At 36.7% G+C, this 14,387-nt stretch overlaps 1 long non-coding RNA gene across 1 annotated transcript; it reads right to left on the reverse strand.

The window, feature by feature from the left end:
• Positions 1 to 926: 926 nt before the first annotated feature.
• LOC125668345 (uncharacterized) lies at positions 927 to 14,387 on the reverse strand. The gene is made up of 4 exons (XR_007367543.2): positions 14,150 to 14,387; positions 13,819 to 13,914; positions 7,477 to 7,558; positions 927 to 1,155 (listed from the first exon to the last, which is right to left on the reverse strand). It is a non-coding gene; the product is annotated as an uncharacterized LOC125668345 (long non-coding RNA).

Raw genomic sequence — 14,387 nt, forward strand, 5'->3', positions numbered from 1 at the left:
CATTGGCGTTGCCTTATAGCCAATAACAAATTCATCCGAACAAATTGCTAATTCATCCGAACAAATTACTAATTTGTCCGAACAAATAGCTAATTCGTCCGAACGAATAATATATTTATATATGGCCTTTCTACGCCGCCGTACCATAAATATAAGTAGAAAGGGGTCTAACTCTGACCCAGATAAAAAGCTACCCGCCTAAAAATCAGAAACTAGGTGCGGTGTGCGTAATTTGTTGGTCTCCCTGCATAGATTAATGTTTTAACTACTTGCATGCCAACTTTCAAGGCACAAGTTCTTAGAATACATCTAACAGAGATATACGTCATCGTTCTCTCGATTTCACCTGCTTATTTTCACTAGGCCAATTACCGATTTAGGTCACCAGGTGGTTTCTCGCCCATGGTAGCAGCGAAATTCAGACTAATGTGGAAGATTTCGGATATATTAATTAAAAGTTCACATCAAATATAAACTACTTACTTCCTCATATTTTTCTATATTTATGGTATCACAGAGTTCATCCCAATTGGGTTTAGCCCCTGTGTACTGAACGACTAACTAGTAATCATATCTTCTTCACAAAAAAGCTTGGAAGATCAATGTTTTCACAGGAAGTTGTACAGACGTTTTAGCAAAACTCATTTTGTTCCTAAATACATTGGAACTCACGATGAATGGCAGTAATTATTATTAGGCCTTTGCTCTGCGCTTAAGGCCTTTGAGCAGGGAGGAATCTTTAACGTGCCACACCTGCTGTGACACAGGACCTCGGCTTTTGTGGTATCATCAGAAAGACCGCCCCATTTAGTCGCCTCTTACGACAAGCAAGGGATACCGAGGACCTATTCTACCTCGGAACCCCACGGGACAATAAGAATCACGTGCGTATTCTTAATTTCAATAATTAACAATAATTGTGGTAATTCACGTTAACACATCTTTTATTATTATCAACTATAAAACTCGATACAACGGAGAGGAGTATTTCATTTATATCACATTGATCTACAGCAACACTTCTTTAAATGTATACTGTTATTTAGATACATGAAGTCAATTAATTACGCCATTCTTCTTTAAGGCGGTCCGTCAAAAAAATCATCTCCCAGCTCTTCCTCCACTGTAAGCTTAAAGTACATAGGGATTATCCTTCTGCAATACGAAATAAATTTGTTGTACATATACAAAATGGAATGGAATGGATTTTTAGAAAATGTTAAAGTACATGTAGCAAAAACATCATATGCCGGGGCCCTATGATACTGATTTCGATTCCTTTAAAAAGTGGTAGGGGCCTCCGTGGCCGAGTGGTTAGAGCATCGTGCTCAATATTACACGGCCTCTGGTCTCCGTGGGTTCGAATCCCGCTCGCGCCGGTAAGTGATCTAACGTTTCCCAGTTTACTTTCGGAAGGTCGGTGGTCTCTTCCCAGTTACATTGTATCTGGGTTCTCTCTTCCACCAATAAAAACTGGGTGCCACCAGATAACTGAAAAAATGTTAAGTGTGGCGGAAAACAGCAAAACAATCAATTTAAAGATTTGTCGGCCTGATTCCAGGCAGTCGTTAGTGTTTGTAAATACTTTTTATAGTGTTGTTTATTTAAACAAACATATATCAGTGCAATTGCTTGTTTACAAGTGATCGATTGTGAGGCCATAACATATACATTTGAAAACAAGGTTCCTACGATACCGCGGTATTAATAAAAATACACTGTATGGCGGCTTAATGGTGCTACATTTGTGAAAAAAGGTTGTTATCTCATGAAATGTGATTGATTGATTGAATATTGTTTTACGTCCCTCTTGAGAATATTTCACTTATATGCCCTGCCGGTGAAGGGCTGCAAAATTTAGGCCTATGCTCGACGCTGATGACCATTAAGCAGGGAGGGATCTTTATCGTGCCACATCTGCTGTGACACGGGACCTCGGTTTTTCGGTCTCATCCGAAGGACCGCCCCCATTTACATGTAGTCGCCTCTTACGACAAGCAAGGGGGTAGTATGGATCTATTCTAACCCGGGTCACCACGGGACTCATGAAATGTGAACAGACTTATAATTAACAGAACAATAAATGAATTTCAACAATTCTAATATAATGAAATAAAAAGTTCCGATACATATTTCAGAAAATACAACAAAATAAATAAAATTTTATGTGACTGATAATAACTTTTTATATTTCATCTGCGGTGAGGACAAATGAGTTTGTCATTGATTCGAATGACTTTAACAGGCGTATAGTATCTTAAGAGAGTCCAATTTCAAATAATCACTTTTAGTCCGTTTTACAAAGGTCAAACTAAATATGTTTGAATTCATCTGGTTGGAACTTTGTGACAAACACAACACTTTTCACTCCGCGGCATCTCTTTCATTATCAGTACAGTCATAAGTATCATTGATTTTTGTGCTTTTCCTTGTTTTTAATCCAGATAGCTCGGGTTTTTGATTGCTGAAGTCCAATTTAATTGATTTTCTTTTCTGGGACTTTAAACTCTGACCTAGTTGTGGTTGTTGTGTTCTGATTTTTTGACTGAAGGCTTTCTTTATTGGGCCAAAATAAAATTATAGTTTATATGGAATTGCCTTCCGCCTCATTAAAATTATGTCCGCTGGAAGAATCGTATTGACAAAATTATTGATAATTTTTTTAATTTGTATTCATGAAGTTTCGCTCCGACATCTAATAACTCGCCATTTCACATCAGGTTTGATATCTTCATTTTAACAAGTTGAATCAGTAAAACCCTTTTTTCTTGCTCTTTGTAACAAAGCATTTAAAAGATCGTCGTTGACCAATAGAAGCCGCCAAAATGTCAGACCGATGCAAAAAGCGTCCCTCTGCCGAGGAACTAAACATCCCACTGTGCGTTTCTTTATTCATTGACAAAGACATGGAAATCAGCAACAGAATATACAGTTTCAATCCTCAAAACACGTGGAATGCTATCCTTCTGGAGATCGCTAGCGAACTGGAAAAGTCCGATGTGTTGGAAGTATGTTACATTCAAAATTGTAAGTAGGAAAAGTGTTGATTCTGTGCTTCATCAATGTGGCAACAATGCGTTCGATCACATCATGCGAACTCGGACACTTTGTGAGAAATCAGCAGTGGAGAAAAACACCAATGACACTAGGTTTACAGGTTTGTATTTCTCCTTATACCTACATGTTTTATAGAGAGAGTTGTATATTTGTATAATTGGTTTTAAAATAAAATCCTTTGATGTCTGTTGATAGTGTACAATGTGTACATGGCCAGTTAGTGAAAAACATTATTTTATTCATTTATAAAGCACAAAATTACAAATAGTTTCTATGCGCTGTACAATGTTTGTGCTAATAATCATTGATAATATACTAATAAAAGACCTGCAAGAGCTATAAAGGAAATGATAAAACAATAGAAAGAATTTAGATAAAACATGGTAGTAAATTGACAAAGTGGTCGACTTTGACTTGACAAGATACAATTGGCGTACAGGTATTCGTATGCTGGATAAAAATTCAGTCTCTACTACTGCTTCATATCATGAAGCATAAAAACACATCTCTACTACTGTCAATACAATATTTTCAACTTTTGATATATGGTATAAAATTTCGTCAGAGCTAAAGATCAGTTATACAATGATATGGTGGATCTTTTAAGGCAGAAAGACTGTTTTTTCCCAAATTCCATGAATGACTTATGAAGTTATGAAGAATGTAAATATCTTGTTGAATGCATTGTGGTACATTGTCAATGACAATTTGAATAATCTTCAACAGAAAATAGCTTCAAGTAAAAATAACCAGGAATCTGAATTAAGGTATCCTTATAGCTGAAAAATATGCTTTGTTCATATTACACATTTTTGATTTGTTTGCAGTTTGTCAAATTTTAAAATTAATTTTGATATGTTATATTTTTGACTCTGTATAAAAGCTTACTTTTTATGCAGGCTACTGAGATTTTGTGGTTACATTGACTTCAAGAAAGGAAAAAAGAAAGATTATTATCAGTGGAATTAAAATCTCACAGCACAGCTCTATTTCAATTGGTATCTCTACCATTTGCAAGGAAGTGGAAAGAAATCATGGAGGATATTCTTGAACTGGCAAAGTGTTTTGATAGTTATGTCGATTACTTGGACAAGGCAAACAATGACCAGCAATGTACACAAAACCTTCCGAGAGGTATCTAAGGATGCTTTTCTATACTATGTTCCACAGACACAAAAAGTATTGCCCAACTATGCAATCCTTGACACATGTTTGGTTAAGATGAACTATTATGAATATATACTTTTTGATGAGGACATTCGTGTAGAATTACCATTCAAAACCAACTTTGAGAGATTTGACTTTCTTCAAAAGACTGCCTTGTCTAATCCTGGAGGATCAGTTAGGGGCTTGGTGTTCATTTGGAAGGCCCCAACTAACAGAAGTGTACAGAAAATGATCTGCCAGTTAAGCCTGTCCTTATGATGCAAGGTGAAGATAACGAACAGTGATCAATCTCATAACTCCTATAAACAATACCAAATAGATAGTTGGGCAAACATTGACCCCTGGACACACCAGAGGTGGGATCAGGTGCCTAGGAGGAGTAAGCATCTCCTGTTGACCGGTCACACCCGCCGTGAACCCTATATCCTGATCAGGTAAACGGAATTATCCGCAGTCAAAATCAGTGTGCCAAGAACGGCTTAACAATCGGTATGAAACACGTCAGACAGCATTTTACCCAATGATAGGTTGTATTGACGAACTAGATCGTTATAGCGACCATAGAATTTGCGAAATGCTGACTTAAATCGAGACTGTTGAAACCCCTGTACCATCAACTTGTTTTTCAGTAGCTTACCTCGATTTAAAAACTGACTATACGCAGAACAAGCTCTTGCATATCGAATCAGTTGAGATCATATATAAACACCATATGATGTAAAACTTACACGGTACCAATTTTGATGCACCAGATGTGCATTTCGACAAATAATGTCTCTTCAGTGATGCTCAACCGAAATGTTTGAAATCCGTAATAACAATAAACTCTCAGAGCTATTTTAGGGAAAAACATCGTGTCAAAAAAGTGGAGTCAAATTCGTCTAAGGATAAGAGCTATGCATGAGGGAGATAATCCTTAATTTTGAAATGAATTTCTAAATTTTATCACAGCAATTAAATATTCATCCATATTTTCAAGCTAGTTACAAAGTACTTAGCTCCTGGGCTGTAGAGACCCTCGGGGACTAACAGATATATTCTTATGGTGGACCTGACCACAGTCTCACATACCATTCTGTGAAACTCTTTGTGCTATTAAGGAATTTAAACCTCGACATGTTGATTGCTGGAAGAATAGCACCAGGACATTCATCGGCAAACCCAGTTGAACGGATAATATCGGTATTAAATCTGTCTATTTAGAACATTTCACTTGCCAGAAATCAATATGATGCCAATACAGAGCAAATCCTGAAAATACTATGGCTCAAATTAGAAATATATCAGAAAAAGGGCCTGATCTGAATGAAGTGGTTGGAATCTCTTGCTGAGATAAAGAACATACTCCAAAACCGCACACGTAGACTTGCACTCGAGGGTCTGCCTTTCAAGTGCCCACATGCTGCTGGTGAGGAGGCGGAGACTGTAAAGTCTATAGAAGAACAGATACAGCAGTTTATTGACCTTTGAACCTGGAAAGTATCAGCAAAAACACTTGACCAACAAACAGGGTAATTGTTCATACTATTTTAAAAGTATTAGATTTAGAAGCCTCTTTCTATCAAATTTCTGCAATCAGTCCTTTAGACAGTATTTTAATGTAGATTGTCATTTTAATTTCAGGATACCAAAGACTAATAGAGAATCATTGTCGTCAGCGCCAGTACACTCGTAAATGTAAGGACCCTAAGTGCTGTTCTCCAATGCACTTGCCATGGCTACCTGATCCTATCCTGCAAGCTGACAGACTGCACTACAAGCCGTTGACTGAGGTGTTGGGTGAACCAACAACAGACAGTAAACGACCCTCTGCCAAGGTTTCTACAGCCAGTTGCAGAAGAATCACAGGTATGTTTAATGACTAATTTCTGGTACTCTTCGATATATGTATTCATTTTGACAGAACATCTGCTAGGTATTTCCTTTAATGTATTTGTATTGTGAAAAACATGGCCGATGTTGCATCTAATATCAGGGAGTAAAGCACAGTTCTCTGACTGCCCAACATGTAAGGTCAACAGTTGTATGCTGTGAATGTGGAAAAATAAGATGAATCTATTCGAAGAAGACTCTGGCACTTCGGGACACAGGACACTAGAAAAGTATGATTACACATGTAGATCTCTACTTTTTCCTGAAGGTAGGGCATTTTTACACTTACATGTACTAAGGTTTATATCATCTATATTATTTTTTTTTATATCATCTATATTAAATAGTTAGATATAATTTGCTTTGTAATTTTTAATGTATTTTAAAATTCAAAAGAAATATAAAAATTAGCATATCAAAATAAAAATGATATTTGTAATGGCATGCAAACCTTTTTTTATTTCTTTGTAGGTGATGTACTTCATGGAAAAGTGTTTGTCCGTTTACAGTTGAACTGTACAATGTACATGGTATTTGCTTACTATTCAGAAGCAGCCAGGGATACAAGAAAAGATCTATGCTGTTATTGCGCATCAGCTGATGGACCAACATGTATTAAAAAAAAATTCGTGCAGTTCTACCAGTCTGTGCTGACTGCCTTGTTAAAGGACTGGACATTCCAAAGAAAAATCCTTTAAAGCAGACTCAGTGATAAAAATTTTGATAGGAACAGTTACCTTTGTTCTTTTTGTTTGTTTCAGAATTAAAGGAAATAAATTCCAAAAAAATAAATCTATACACTGCCTAATATTGTGATTTTTATTATCAATTCTAAATTCAACTACTGTTACAATAAAAAAAAAATAATTTCCCCCCTCCCTCTTGGGTCTGAGACCCCCCCCCCCCAGGCAAATTCCAAACAAACATTTTTTAAGGATAGCCTGGACAGGTATAGACATATTTCCAGCAATGAACGTTGGAATAAATGTTGTCTTGGTTTATTATTTTTTTTACAACTATAATTATCGTTTAGGAGTTGAGGAAATTGGATGTATGCTCTGTTAGCGTTTGTGGTGAAACCACTTTAAGGTCTGTCCACTTCTTCAGAAAACCATACAACCAACAAATAATACTCAGCGATGTTTCTGATATGAACACCTTCCCCAAACATCCTCAGAGTTAGACCAAAAGAGGCGAGAAAAGAGCATCAAATATGATTTCACACGAAAATAAAATTCACATGAAATTTACGTGAACAGCATTTCACGTGAAGCTTATTTGCCTGTGTACATGTATATGTTTTTGATATATATTGACAAACGTGATCTGGGTTGATTTCGTTGGTGAAGGTAACTTTTAAAGTTTGGAAAAACTGCTCACCTTTTCGTTACTTTTTTCAGAATCCACCAGATTCGGGGTAGAACAGGAACTTCTTCCGAGTAGAACTCGTCGAAATCTACGTCTGTCAAGAATATAAACTGATTTTATTGGAAACTAATGGATCTGGGTTACTAGCAATGATGATACTGAACAACAGCGTGTATATTAAATGAACAACAGCGTGTATATTAAATGAACAACAGCGTGTATATTAAATGAACAACAGCGTGTATATTAAATGAGAAATGAAAAACATAACAGAGAAATAGCATTTTCAAGATACAAATTTAATCATACCGGGAATTTATGGCAAAGAATAATATCCAGTTACAAAGCAAAAATACAAACGTCAAAATGGACAATTTATGACAAGATAAAGCACCCCTGTAAATGCGCGATCGTTAACACGGACGCGATCGGTAACGCGGGCGCAGTTATCTAGAACGATAGTTTGATAGCGCGTAAGTTTTGATGTTATTAATATTATGTGTCGCCGCTTTATGTAGTTTAAAATTGTACAAGATATCAGTATAGTATTGACAATTTATGAGCCTTACCATGTATTTAGAAGAATTTATTCCCACAAATATTAGTGTATATGCAATCCATTTAATGCATTTTGCTCCAATTTCTGAAAGTCCTTGCCGTCAAATCATTTATGTTTATAATGGCTCATTTAATTGCAAAATTATTGTTATTTTACGAATCAAAGTAACACAAACTTTACATGCATTACGAAAAAGTGCATTTATCAGCGTCTCTGAATAGATTTTACATAAAGAGGCGATCGTCAACGGGGGATCGTTTTGTTTACAAAGCGATCGTATAATGCAAAAAGTGCGGACAACTATATATACTCATGGACAAAAGAAACGTTACACATGAAAAAATTATAGTAAAACAATATTTTTTCGTATAAATAAATAAAAACTTGTTTAACAACACTTCATGCTTTACTGATTACACTGGCAAACACAACAAATGTTAAAACCTAGTCATGCGTGAATTTATCGTTGATACCCGTAAACATGGTTTCGTGGATATCGCATTGCACGTGCAAAGAAAATCATTTTCATTTTTATCAAATACTACTCAAGGTGATTCAGGCAGTAAGAAAAACATCAAAATTTTCCAACATCTTCGCGTATTGCAATGCCCCGGCTCGACAGTTCCAGTCGCGAAAGAGCAATTGGCATGTTGGAACTTGGAGCGTCGCAAGCCGACGTTGCACGGCGATTTGGGGTTGCAAGGATCACGATTTCTCGATTATTGCACCGTTTCAACACAACAAATTCAACAGCAGACCGCCCCCGATCTGGAAGACCTAGGGTAACAACGCCCAGGCAGGACCGCATGATACGATTACGTCATCTACGGAACAGAACGGAAAATCCAGCAAACACTGCTGTTGGAATTCCTGGATTGCGGCGAATCAGTCGCCGAACAGTTCAACGACGTTTGTCGGCTGCAGGTCTACGTGCACGACGCCCATACAAAGGACCTATGCTGACCCAAAGACACTGCCGAGAACGACTTCAATGGGCTCGACGTCACTTGAGATGGAGGCTTGCAGACTGGAATCACGTTCTGTTTAGTGATGAATCACGTTTCATGCTGCGCCGAGTGGATGGCAGAACACGCGTGTACCGTAGACGCGGTGAACGCTTCTCTGATGGATGTGTGCTACGCCATGACCGCTTTGGAGGCGGAAGTGTAATGATGTGGGGCGGAATAAGTGGTAATCGACGAACAGATCTTGTACCGATCATTGGGACATTAAATGCACAACGATACCGTAATGAAATCCTTGCACAACATGTCCGTCCCTTTATCGCTGCAAATGGCGGAATTTTCCAACAGGATAATGCGCGCCCCCACGTTGCAAGAGCCAACAGAGACTTTCTTGCCAACAATCACATCGACATCTTGCCATGGCCAGCACTTTCGCCCGATTTATCGCCAATCGAGCACCTCTGGGACCAATTAGACCGTCGAGTAAGACAACGCCGCAATCAACCGGAAACGCTTGAACAGCTTAGAACTGCTTTGCAGGAAGAATGGCAAAGAATCCCTCAGGTCTCCATCAATCGTCTCATTGCTTCTATGCGTCGTCGTTGTCAAGCTGTTATCGATAACATTGGTTCTTTCACTCGTTATTGACATTGTGAATTGAATATCCGAAGTTAACACTTTCCGGCTTTGACTCCGTAATTTGTGTATGTTCAGATTCGGGAAACCTTAGATATTTGTTGTGTTTGAACATTCAAATTTTATTTTTTTATTCCCAAATTATATTATATTTTCATGAAATAAAATTACAGTTATACATTTTGGTGTAACGTTTCTTTTGTCCATGAGTATATAAGTAATTGGGTATAGTCGACATCATTATTTAATTGACTAGATAGACATTTAAGGAGACCTTATCAAATATGGGGTTGGAAGGGGGATTGAATTCAAGTTGTATTTTATACACATCCACGACTCAGAAGAAATTAAACGATCTTGTAATTTTTTAGCTCTTCTGAGCCGAAGGCTCAAAGAGCTAATGCTATGGCCATTTGTGCGGTGTGCGTAAACTTTTTAGAAAAAGGGCTTAACTCAAGAACCCCTTGGCCATTTTTTTTTCAAATTCGTTACAGGGTATCATTGGCCCAAGGGCTTTCATACATACTAAATAGAGGGATGTGACCCTTTAACAAGGGGAGATAATCAGGAAAATACAAACAAAAGTAGTGGTTGCTAAAAAATCTTCTTCTCAAGAACCACTGGGCAGATTATCACCAAACTTACATATAAGGATGAGGATATGTTGTAGATTAAAAATTGTTCAAGGCATTACCCTGGGGCAAAGGGCGTGGTCTCAAGGTCACTTCAAAGTTGACCTAAATTTATATTTCCTTAAATCTTTGATATTTTAGTCATTATAAGGACTAGGATCATCAAATTTTGAAAGTTGATGCATCTTAGGACCTTGTGTCAAGTTGTCTCAAAAGTAGGTCACGGTGACCTACTTTTTGAATTTTGCAGGTATTTATTTTAAAATTAATTTTGATGCATATCTTGGACACTTTGAAGCCTATGATCATCAAAACTTGTCAGTTGGTGGATCATGGGACCTTGAAATGCGTCAACTGAAAAATAGGTCACCGTGACCTAATTTTATGGCTTATCATTTATAGATATATTTTAAGTTGTTATTTCAAATACCGAGAGGTTTAGAATCATCAAATCTTGTAAGTTGATGCATCTTGAGGCCTTGAAACATATTTATAAAAAAAGTAGGTCACAGTGACCTACTTTTTTTAATTTTGCAGATATTCAAATTTCACATTTTCAATTTTAGATGCATATTTTGGGCACTGTAAAACCTAGGATCCTCAAACTTTGTCAGTTGATGCGTCTTCAGTCTTCGGTTTGTGTCGACCGAAAAGTAGGTCACTGTGACCTACTTTTGGTATTTGACAGCTAAATTACTATATTTCAGACACTATTTGACCTACAATCATCAAACTTTGTCAGTTGATGCATCTTGAGTCTTCGGAGTGTATCGACCAAAACGTAGGTCACTGTGACCTACTTTTGGCATTTGACAGTTATATTTATATATTTCAGTCACTAATTGACCTACAATCATCAAACTTTGACAGTTGATGCATCTTGAGTCTACGGAGTGTGTCGATCAAAAAGTAGGTCACCTTGACCTACTTTTGGAATTGGACGGCTATATTTATATATTTCAGATACTATTTGACCTACAGTCATCAAACTTTGTCAGTTGATGGGTCTTGCATGTTCGAAGGGTTTCGACCAAAAAGTAGGTCACCTTGACCTACTTTTGGAATTGGACGGCTATATTTATATATTTCAGATACTATTTGACCTACAGTCATCAAACTTTGTCAGTTGATGCGTCTTGCATGTTCGGAGTTCGCTGACCAAAAAGTAGGTCACCATGACCTACGATTGGAATTTGACAGCTATATTTCAATAATCAGATACTAATTGGCTTAAAATCATCAAACTTTGTCAGTTGATATTTCTTGGGTTCTCAAAATGTGTAAACCAAAAAGTAGGTCACATTGACCTACTTTTTTTTTTAATTCTTAGGATTTAACTAAAGATTTAGAATACTAAGAGGCTAAGAATAGAAATGGTGGGGTTGTACAATTTATCAGAAGAGCGATTCTAGGTCCTTGGGCCTCTTGTTTAAAGTCTGCATTGTATTTGCTCCGTTTACCTTCATCGGCTAATTTCAATAGTTGCAGATAAGAAACACCTAGCGAATTGTTCGTATCATGAGGAGGTATTGCGAAGCAGAATTTAAATTCTACAACTAACTTTTTCATCAAAACATTTCTGAGTGAGACTTTTGATATTCTTGGATTCGACACTTAATTTAGTTTCGAAGTCCTCATTCAATTTGATATAAACGTTCAAAAGCTCATCCCAACATATGTTCCACACCTCTTCGTCGAATTCAACAATAAAACCTGTAAGTGAAACCTCTGACCAACAAGTGAACAAAAGTTTTTGACAGTCATAGGCTTTCATCTAAGACAGAAGTTGAACAGCATAATACTTCGGTATTTTGTCGTACGCATGTTTAGAAAATGCTTCCGATGGTTTGCATTTATTTTCATACAATAAGCACGGGTTTTCATCTTCAAGGGATCTAATACTTTCGTCAGGGCTAACTATCGTACAATTTTCATCCTTGTTTGAATAGATACTTTTACAACCTTCTTCGAAGTAGCTATATGGAGGGAATATGCAAGACAAAAGTTTAGACGTGGTGGTAGCGATTGCATCAACTTCGTGTAAAACTCTATATTCCATGCGCTTTTTGGTTTCCTCGTCAAAATTAGGTCGCTCTACAATCTACACCACATATTACGCTGTCATTTTTGTTTTTGTTTCTTCAAAGTATCTACTCCAAGTGATGCATAACACGTACTTCCTGTTACCTTTGCTGATGTATGAAAGGTGAAGATAACGAACAGTGATCAATCTCATGTATTTCAAACCACCTTGCTGATCTTTGTTGTATGTATCTGAAATCTGAAGTTTCGAAGTCTTCATTCAATTTGATATAATTCTGTCGTGATGGTAGATTGGTACCGTATAAGTTTTACATTGACATGCTTTTCATCAGAGTACATGTAGTTTAATTCACCGCTGGCCAGAATAGATCCACGTTTTACAATTGATTCTTAAAATTTAATGTATAGACTGTCTTCTAAATGAACGCGAACTTCATTTTGTTTTGCTCTCAAACCATCAGACTATCACATAGAAACCATGTGTTTACCGACAACTGTGAAACAATGTGAATAAAAAGGAATTCTGTTATTTTGGCAATTTCTGCTAATTGTTGTAGGATCGCATGTTTATCATTATTGTAGGTTGCACGATCGCTTATTACGTCGTTACCAATCGCATAAATTCTTGAGAGATGTACAAATCAAACCGAAAGCTACAGGGTATGATACCAACTCTACGATTAGAGAAATTGCTGCATTATGACCTTAATGTCAATGAGAATTGACATGTGTTTTCGAAACATTCTTTTTCATTAAATAAAGTACGAAAGTTCACTTTTATATTAGTCACATGCTTCGTTTAGGTGAAAATATCTATGGAAAATGCAAAGAAAACAGGAAAATGAATTTGTTCTGCGTGACATGCACAGGTGAATAAATATTATGAGCACTTATCAATTGTCCCATGATCACGAAATTCGTGAGAAATATCTGAAATATAAAATATCGCAATTTCTTTCTTACCTCATGCTAAAGGAATACAGAAAAAACAATCCGCGTTACCAATCGCGTCCGAGTTAATGGTCGCGCGTTTACAGGGGTGTAAAGGTATTTGATATGGGTGTTTTCGTCTCCAGCAGTAACTTGCCTTCGTCTTTAATATAGGTCAGGACTTGACTTACACTTTGGTAGACTCAAAATACACGAGTCAGAAAGGACAATGCTGTATATCAATAAATTAAATATGACAACATAGTGTTATTATCCAGTGAAATCTGGATATGAGAGACGGTTGATTTAACCTAGCTGGAAAACCAGTTGATTTAAAGATATATTTTATATTTAGTTAAACGTTATTCCAGTTGGCAACTATTTTTTCAAACCCCTTGTTTATGGTACAGTCCCTGTATCATAGGCCTAACATTTGCAGCCCTTCGACAATTGCGACGTCTCCATATGAATGAAAAAATTCTTCGGATGGATGTTAAACAATATACAACCAACCAAAATTCAGGAAAAATGGGACGAGTTATACGTTCACACCGTAAGAAAAGTGATTAAATATAAACAAAATGAATACCTTGAGATGAAGAGTTTTTAAAACTGAGGAACAGGAGCACAAGAACGGCTGCGAACAATACACTTCTGGCAATCATTTGAATTGTTTTGAAATCACCTAGATAAAATCAAGTCATTGACAACAGTTACATTAGGTACATGTTAAACGACGTGCAACAAACAATACAAACATCTTAAATCTATTATCCAATTACGCAATCGGTCTCTGACCAAGATGTATACTTTTTGAGGTAAGAAAAAGATATCAACGGTGACTTTTTCATCATGTGCAAATAAATTTTATATAACGTTTCTCTAAACATTTTAAAGAATATATGATAAAGAGTACTTACTTTCCCCGCTATAATGACAATGTGCAAAAATGTATCAGCTATCAATTACATCCACTATTGTATGCTGTGGCCGTGAAGTAACATGTTTAAACACTCCTACTAAATAACAACACAAAAACTATCCTTTGCACGAAATAAACCTAACCACGGTCTAGTATGCACTGTGAAAAACCTTAAACTGATTAAAGTTTTGGAAATGATCTAGCTCAAGCGTCTGTGTCGAAAAATTTAAGTTAAC

This window comes from Ostrea edulis, chromosome 4 (assembly GCF_947568905.1).
Source record: "Ostrea edulis chromosome 4, xbOstEdul1.1, whole genome shotgun sequence".
Lineage (NCBI taxonomy): Eukaryota > Metazoa > Mollusca > Bivalvia > Ostreida > Ostreidae > Ostrea > Ostrea edulis.